Below are 8372 nucleotides of genomic sequence, written 5' to 3'. Positions count from 1 at the left end.
TTATCAAACTCAAAATGTATTTTTTGTTTTTTTTTTTTTTTATAATTTAAAAAAAATAGTATTTATGTATACTCAAATTTAATATAAAATGTCTTCTAAAGGTGTTTTTTTTTTCTATCCAGCATAAACAGAATAATGCTTTTTTTTATAATAATAAATTTTTAGCGAAATACAACTGTTTTCTTTTCATAGATATAATATAATAATTTATTTAAAAACAATAGAGATCACCTTTAAATGCTTAAATCAGCTTGAATAGAATTATCAGACTTTCACAACTGATTTTTTAAAAGCTTTATGTTTTTCGAATTGATTACTTGTGACATCTTTCTATATTGTTTCCGGAGAAAACTCTTTGAATCATGTGTAATTTGAGTTCTTGTTCCGATAAAATTAAAAAATCATAAAAAAGACCATAAAAGGTAATAGAATATGTTTTTTTAAACAATTTTTTTCCGTGGTCGTTTTAACGGGAAGAAAATAATATTCAAATAACTAAAAATTGGTCTTCGACAAGTTTAAAACGTCCAAATGGAAACATAAAAAGGAAGGAACAGACAAAGACAGATGAAATATATATTCCCCATTGTTCGGCAACTTAAAAACAAATAAATTCCACAAAGATACTTTAAAATTCAGTCACAAAAGTAAGTACACTATACACAGCCCTAACTTTGTTTTATCCTTGTATATATAAACTATAGTATATTCTTCTGTTTTGTGGGCTATAGGTCTTTTCTAATGATCCTTGACTTCATGTAACTTGGCTTTAAAGATGAAATTATAATCTAAACCACACTGCTAACGGGTAATGAAACGGGAGAATGCGTCATATTTTTTGTGTATGCAGCCGAGTTTCATCGATTTATTAGACGTTATCATGTCAGAAAAAAAACCCTAAAACCAATTTTGACTGCCTAATTTATCAACTTTATTAAAATTTAACATAGGTACACGTTATTAAAATTTGAAAAGAGTCGTATTTTTTAAGCGTATGGAGTCGTTTAATTAAATAAAAAGATTGGAACTTTCATTTCAAAATAATCCAATTTAATAAAATTTAAACTTACTTAATAAGTATACAAATTTCGATTGTAGCCACGAGGCGTAAATGATTATCAACAAGAAAGATTTTGGATTAAGCCTTCTATTTATACATTTTACATTTTGATAGAAAAAGGAAATAAAAGAAATTAAAAGAAATGAATGAAATTTAAAAGAATGAGTGATGGTTTAAAGTAATTTCAAATAAATTTAAAATTCAGCGAATTCAAAAATTTGAGATGTCGCTATAAGTGTATTGGCAAATTGCCGTATTTCTTAAAAGCCCAATTTTTGAAGCGCCGAATTTTTAAAACGCCGCGCCATTTTAAAATATTTATGAAAAAAAGTTTGAAGGAGTTGAAAACTAATTGTGCTACTTTTTGTGATGCACTACAGAAGTGAGCATTTTACAATCTTACTTACATAAGTTCTAAATAGAAAGTTTAAAAGTAAACTGATTTTACTAACTAAAATGGTCAGTTGATTTTAAATGCAAATAAAAAAACTTTATAGCCCGGGAGCCAGCGTCATTATTCAATGTTAATGATGATAACGCTTAAATTATTTTTTTATCTGTAGTTTAGGCAAATGTAATCAACAAAATCGATGCCTGCCACCTCAACAGTGGGGCAATAAGTGGCAAAAAATTTTCAAAGTTGTAAAAAAAACGAGGTCACATGTCTAACATGATAAGACTTGAAACCGGTCTAGAACGTTAGTTGGCACTGCCTTGACAAAAAAAAACCATGCCTGCCACCTGGACAGTGGGGCGAAGTTATCCTGCCGCTGACCTAAAGTTGTAAAAACAAACCGTCAAATTGTTATATGTGATAAGGGCTGAAGTATGTTTAGATAGTTAGTTTGACATTTAAAATAGAGGAAAAACCATGCCTGCCGCTTGCGTCCCGGGGAGAAGTCGCCGGCAGGATCGAAAATAGTCGCACTGTCGCATACTGTATACAATCCAAAAATATTTTGTTTTTGGGTAGAAATCTGGGCGAGAAACAATGTTTTGATGAATTTTGTAGACCGTTTAATAAAGAACACTGACAAAATAATATCAGCTCTAAAAGTCTAATATCACTCAAAAAAAGGGGGCAAAGAGGGGAAAAACATCCTTTTTAATCTATTTATTATTTAATTTTATCTAAACAGCTATGAAACTAAATGTATACAAGAAATATGCATATTTTTTGCATAATTTTATATATTATAACAATAATATAAGAAAAAGGGGCACAAAGAAGGGCAAATGGGATACAAACACATTTTTATATGGTTTCTTGATACCCATATATTCAAAACGAAATTCTTTTAGAATAATTAGTTTTATTTCTGGCACTAATATAAATCAAACCATAAAAATTTGAGAGTGGTGCAGTGGGGGTGGTTATGGGTCTAAAACACCCTTAATTTTTTTTTTTGTTTCATAACGCAACGTAATGTGTATTTTTTTGCAAGAAATAAGGGACAAACTGGAGTTTAGGTGGTTTGAAGGTGACCAATTACCAACTTCGGTCAGCGAAGTTTTGATTAAGGATCATTCAAACATTAATGATTCAGGTAAATACATCAACTTTCCATCTTCCTTTGACAATTCATACAGTTTTTAATCTATGTTCCTTTAAACAGACGCAAATATCCAAATTGACAACGAAGAAGATGATGAAGAACCTACCCACAACCAAGTCAGCATTAGCGAAGATTCTGATGAAGAAGATATTTCATGTTTAAAGGAGTCATTCAGAAGTGGCGAAGATGTGCTGTCCAGCATTTTTGACTAAATTATAATCTTATAAAGTTTTGAAAACAAATTAAAACCAAAACTAAAAGCACACACAAAAATGTTTTTTTTTTTAAACTTATTTGTTTTGTAAAGATCTTATGCCAGGTAACAGCAAAAGGTGATTCCCCCCCCCCTCCTTACCCTTTTTCTGGTATAATTGTTATGAGGTATATATTAATGCAAAGTATAGGTATATTTTAATATACTTTTACTTTTTTAGACGTTTTGATAAAATAGATTAAAATGGGTATTTCCCCCCCTTTTACCCCTTTGCTTTGGAGTTATAAAAGACTTTTAGAGCTGATATTATTTGTTCGGTGTTCTTTATTAAACGGTCTACAAAATTCATCAAAACATTGTTTCTCTCCCAGATTTCTACCCAAAAACAAAATATTTTTGGATTGTATACAGTATGCGACAGTGCGACTATTTTCGATCCTGCCGGCGACTTCTCCCCGGGACGCAAGCGGCAGGCATGGTTTTTCCTCTATTTTAAATGTCAAACTAACTTTCTAAACATACTTCAGCCCTTATCACATATAACAATTTGACGGTTTTTTTTTACAACTTTAGGTCAGCGGCAGGATAACTTCGCCCCACTGTCCAGGTGGCAGGCATGGTTTTTCTTTCTCAAGGCAGTGCCAACTAACGTTCTAGACCGGTTTCAAGTCTTATCATGTTAGACATGTGACCTCGGTTCTTTTACAACTTTGAAAATTAACTGTAAATTAATGCACCACGGGTGCGCCTGCAGGCATCGATTTTATGTTTTTCTAATGTAAAAACTGCCCGAAAAAAATAAATTCATCCATTATCAAATCTTTCAAAAATGAGTAACGCTGGCTCCCGGGCTATTATTCCATCTTTTACCCAACGTTTCGTCGCTATTCACAACTTCTTCAGGGTTTTTTTTTTTTATTGATATGTTGTTTTTTTTTTTTGTATTTTATATTGTTTTGTTTTTATTTAGTTTTAAAAAAGAAAAAGTGAAGAAAAATATTTAAACTATTTAATAAATGAACATTAAAAACAAGAGACTAATAAATTAAAAAGACAAACATAAATTATCACAGTGTAGTTTCTACCTTATTTTATTGCTAATGCGTAGCTTACAACAAACTTGACTTAACTGTTAACACTGAAATAATTTGGAGGGGACTGGATCATTTCTCAAAAATTAAGAGAACGAAAAATGTTTCTATTATTTTTTATTCAAATTTGATCGAGAGGGAAGCGCTGTGCTGCGGTACTGAAAGTGGTATAGTAGCTTTTAACTGCTTCGTACTACTGTCTCCTCCTTTCACATTCAGAGTACCTAGTGTTTTTTCGAAGTTCTTGTGTCGCAAACATTTTACACAAAAAGCAAGGAGTTGAGTCATCCTTAAAAAAACACTTTATTTTGTTCGAACTTTGTCATGTGCTGAATCCAAAACTGTTTACAGATTTATTACGCCTATAGTTTTTGAGCTATAGGTACTTATCACTATTTTCGCGATATATACGCCCATGTTCTGCAATTCGACAAAAAGTGAATTCAATTTACTTTTCAATTTCACGAGAAATGAAATATCAATATATTCTTCATTTCGATCGATTTCAAAAATTTCGAAATTGTTTCGAACTATCAAAACTGAAGGATCTTCTATTTTTATTTTGTTTCTAAAGTAAAATTATTGCTGCTTTTTTAATTGCAGATTCATTGAAAAATGCCCCAAATTCACGAACAGAAACATAGTGAATTGAATTCGATCAGAAAACCTAAATGAGTGAAAAAATGCAGAACACCTAATTTCACTTTCGGCAAGTGAATACGCAAAAAGTGAAATGCAGAACGTGAAAGTCTCAAAACTAATTTTGAATGAAATTCTTTTTTGATGTTTAATCCAAAATATACCTACTATGTATATGTTTTTTCGTAATATGTTGCTTTTTTAATCCAAATCAGAAACGCAAACGCAATAATTTAAATTTCAGAAAACAATAAATAAAAAACACTGATTGAGTGTTTTTATTTTGACATTTGAGTGAATTCTGATTTGAATTCTGTTTTGAAATCAAGAAGAGAATTTTTATTCTGAGAATCGTTCTGCCTGTCAAACTCGGGCGAATAAAACATTTTCAGAAGGCTTATAATTGATTCCGGACGCTTCCGGAGAGCCGATCGAAAACGCCATAAGTATATCAATAGGTATCACCTAACACGTAACAGAATAGGCTAATGTGAAATTTTTCAATGATTAAATGGCGGCCTAGTTCAGGATGATTGTAAACTGCTGTTTTTCACCAGGCGACCAACTAACTCCAACAGTTTTTAACCGATCGGGCTGAAACTTTTTTTGATGATTAACAATACTAACGACCAACTTACTCCTACAGTTTTTAACCGAACGGGCTGAAATTTCGTGTGTAGCTAAACAATACTATTCCCCAGTGAAGTACGTAGGATTGTTTTTGATTTATTGGTTATTTAAAAAAAATCATTTATTCCAAAAACAGAATTCGGTGAAAAAAAGACCACAAAATCGTTAAAAAAAATCCTACGTACTTCACTGGGAAATAGTATTGTTAGGCTACACACGGAATTTCAGCCCGTTAAAAACTGTGGCCTAGTTATCAATCGATTTGGGAGGCAAATTTGAAGTTTTTTATTATTGTTTTCGCTTTCGACCGTGGATTTACGACAACTTTTTCTTGGTGGATTTTTTGTTTCGACCGATTCTGAGAAAAAGTGCTAGTTTTTTAAATGATATCGAACCAAAAAAAAAGTTTAGCTTTACAACAGTTTATCATTCCCTGAAACCAAAAAATTGGTTTAAGTGAGTTTATCGTTCAAACTTTGATAAATTATATTTTTGGTATCACGTATGCTTGAACTATTAGGGTGACAGTAATTTTGTTGGTATTATAACACAGCCACACAAAAAAAAAAAAAAAGACTTGTGCCACTCGAGGACTGCCGCGGTTAAGCTATTGCATTGCATTTTTTATCAACTTATGCAATTATAATTTGTTTACCTACACTACACAAAACCAATGATTATGTTTTGTATCTACGAGTACCTATCAATTCATATACAAGAACAAGGTCACATTTGAAAACATGCATACACACAATCTCATGCCATAAACTTCTACAGATAAAAAAATATGAAAACACAAGAATACTTTTTCTCTTCTGATTTAATATCACAAGCGCAATGAAACGCTTTACTCGTTCACAAATCACAAAAAGTTGAACAAGAAACAGAAGAATGGGAAGACAAAACAAAAGAAAAGAAAATACAGATAATTTTTTTTGCTCCTGATTTATCGTGCAGACACAGCATTTACGGTCTTCTTCCTTACTCTTCTCTTTGTTTTCTAACACAATTTATATAACCCTCTCTGTCTGAACCAAAACCATTCACACATCCATGCAAGCTTCGTACAATCCAATCGTATCATATGCATACACACATACCATCATAAATGTAATAACTTTTCGTTACGTTTTTTCTTGGTTAGCTCCCCATCCCAGGCCTGCGTTAAAATCTATGCAATAGCTTAAAAGTTCTGACCTGGGGTTGCGACTATGTTTTGTTCATATAGTTTTTGGGTCTCTGAAACCGAATCCGAAGTCTGTTCTGTTTTGCCTCATCGAGATAACCTCAAAAAATGTCACGAAATTTTGCCTTATAACGGCAGGTTTCTCAGATATCCTCAAAAAAATATCAAAACCAAAAAAAAACAAAAGTTCTTATCTAAGGGTGTGAATATGTTAATCGCATGTTTTTTTGGGTCGCTAAAACCGAATTCGAAGTCTATTTTGCCGTATCTCGTCAGGTTTTTGATATATCCTCAAAAAATGTCAGATAAGAACTTTTTTTTTGGTTTAGACATTTTTTGAGAATATTTCAAAAATCTGACGTGATACGGCAAAATAGACTTTGGATTCGGTTTTAGCGACCCAAAAAACATACGACTAACATACTCGCACCCCCAGATAAGAACTTTTGTTTTTTTTGGTTTTGACATTTTTTTGAGGATTCTCGGAAACCTGACGTGATAGGGCAAAATTAACTTCGAATCTGGATTCAGCGACCCAATTAATTCGTTTATTTTTATTGGAAAGAGTTGCCTTAATGAATATTTTTTTACCTACTCAATTCAATTTCTTTTTAAAAGTTTGAATATACTTGTTCGAATTTTAACTCTATCCAAAACTCTAGAGCAGGTCGAATCACGGCATACGATTACGATCATACGTTAACGTTTTGACTATTTCTTTCTCTATTTAATTTGTAGAAAAAGATAGAGACACATAGCGACGAAACGTTAACGAACATATCGGCCATTCCAAAGTAACGGAGAAGACATATTGACCTTGTTTCCAGTTTATCTCGTTGAAAAAGCAATCTTTTTTATTGAAACTTGGTAGGTCTTAAGGGCTTATGATAAAGTTGATGTTCTAGAAGTTTCACGAAAAACGAATTAAACGTAGCCAAATTATTCACAAATAAAGCGGTAACGGAGAAGATGCGAACAAATCTTCTCCGTTACCGTCTTTGTCTGTTAATAATTCAGCTATTTTAAATTAGTTTTTCTTGAAACTTCTAGAACTTCAACTTTATAATGACCTACCAAGTTTCAAGAAAAAATATTGATTCTTCAACGAGATACACTGGATAATAAGAGTGAAAATGTCCTAAAAATGCAAATGGAATGGCTGATATGCCTTAGTTCGACCCCAGGACTCAACTTGGTGTCTATCAATCCTAATACAGGATAGCATTCGCTAAAAATATATCATGATACCATGTTTACGCCGTTGTCATCGTTATAATGGACTTGATGTTTTTTTTTGTCCACTGGTCAACGCACTGTGTGTCGGTGCGATAAAGCCCAGATATCGTGTTAAAAACGTAAACAAATTTTTATATTCATAATTCATTCAGGGTGATCTATTTATTTTATAACATAATAACAAAAAAAAAAGGAAAGCAGTTTATAATATAAGTTTAATAAAAGTCCTTCAACTTCAAATGCGTTCTCAGTTCTGATACCTAACCACTCTATTATACTTAAGTTCGTCTTCATCGCCATGACCACGACGCACGCTGCTACTGCGCTTACATATTTCGTGCAGTTCGTCGTCATGGTAATGTTTATTAAACTGCTGAACATCAGGGCATCTTCATGATATCTGCACTTTGGTCGTTTAATTTGTTATCATTATCTCCACAACTATTCTCCTTCTGAACTTCAATTCAGGTTTTATCTACCCTAAGTTAGAATAAACTTTAATTGTCTTGGTTCTCGAACAACCGAAAAAAGCAAACAAGACCTTGAAAACTAAATAACCCTAACTTATACTTATGTACGAATATTATAACAAAAAAATTAGAATGAAATCTCATGTGTGTGAGTTTATATAAAACTGATATTATATTATAACTTTTAATATTGCATTACGCACATGAGTTTAAATATGTACGTGAACGCTGGTCATTTCTAATGATAACAGTGGCGCGACACGCATGAAAAACAAATCTTATCTCAAAGA

The sequence above is a fragment of the Episyrphus balteatus genome, chromosome 1 (genome assembly GCF_945859705.1).
Source record: "Episyrphus balteatus chromosome 1, idEpiBalt1.1, whole genome shotgun sequence".
In the NCBI taxonomy this organism is placed as follows: domain Eukaryota; kingdom Metazoa; phylum Arthropoda; class Insecta; order Diptera; family Syrphidae; genus Episyrphus; species Episyrphus balteatus.
This window is presented reverse-complemented; position numbering follows the sequence as displayed.